Consider the following 1124-nt stretch of genomic DNA (forward strand, 5'->3'; position numbering starts at 1 on the left):
ACTAGAGAAGTATCCCACACAACAACCTTTAACTCATCACACATGAGATGGGTCAAAACTATGATTTCATACTTGACACCCTTGGTTTCCTTGCCTTCTTAAGAACTACTTCTTACGCCAATCATTTCTGCCCAATTTCTATAAAATAAAAACTCCACAAAAAAAGAGGGCTTCTTGGTTTTTCCCAATTTCTTTCCATTAGGTTTACCCCCATTTCTTCCCCCACTTCCTTTGTGAACTATCATTAGCATGGTGTTAACCTTTCACAATCTAGCTCAGAGAAGCATTTGGAATGCATTTCTGGCCAATTTACTTCTTTGTAGAGGAATGGCTCTTCTTCTTCTCATCTACTTGGTGTTAGCTTGGTACACCTTTGCTTCTCACTGTAACAATGCTCGTGGGGCTCCAAATAATGGAAACCCTAGTGGCACAAAGGGTGGTCATGGACTCTCTAAATCTGATATCTAGAAGCTTCCCACTGTGGTATGCATCAACACACACCACAAGAATGGTAATGGGGTTGACGAGGAGAAGGACTTTGATGAACTTTGTAGCACTAATGATTTGGAGTGTGTTGTTTGTTTGGAGCAATTTTAGGATGGAGATAGACATTTGTTGATGCCCTCATGCAAACATTGTTTTCATGTTGATTGTATGTGTGAATGGCCCACCAAGCACCCCATTTGCCCTATTTGTAGACGTAGTGCCCTTCCCAAACATCATGATGAGGATCATCAAGAATAAGAACCCAATTGTTCTAATCATCTTCCTGATGGTGCAGTCATTGATATGCCTTCTTAGATTTGTGAGTTTTTGTTGAATGGGTAGCCTAGCCTTGTGTTATCAAGTTGGAAGCGGATTTATTTATTTATTTATTTTATTTTATTTTTATTTTTTTTCGTATTGATCTCCTCTGCCATGTAATTGTAGTTATTTGTTTTGATGACTATTCTTTCTTCTCAGCAGTGGTCACGATCTTGATTTTTAGACATCTTTGGAAGTTTTTTATTCCATGAATGTGGGTATGATTTCTTGGTCTTATATGGGTGAGATATGATATAGACTAGATAATGATGGTTCAAAAGGGCAACTTTTTATAGCTGAAAATAATTGGGTGGTTTGGT

The 1124-nt window shown here is 38.1% G+C and overlaps 1 pseudogene; it reads left to right on the top strand.

Moving 5' to 3' along the window:
- Positions 1 to 249: 249 nt before the first annotated feature.
- On the top strand, positions 250 to 801 carry LOC149572162 (E3 ubiquitin-protein ligase ATL23-like; annotated as a pseudogene).
- Positions 802 to 1124: the final 323 nt, after the last annotated feature.

This window comes from Cupressus sempervirens, chromosome 2, assembly GCF_028749045.1.
Source record: "Cupressus sempervirens isolate cs-2001-9-10 chromosome 2, ASM2874904v1, whole genome shotgun sequence".
In the NCBI taxonomy this organism is placed as follows: Eukaryota; Viridiplantae; Streptophyta; class Pinopsida; order Cupressales; family Cupressaceae; genus Cupressus; species Cupressus sempervirens.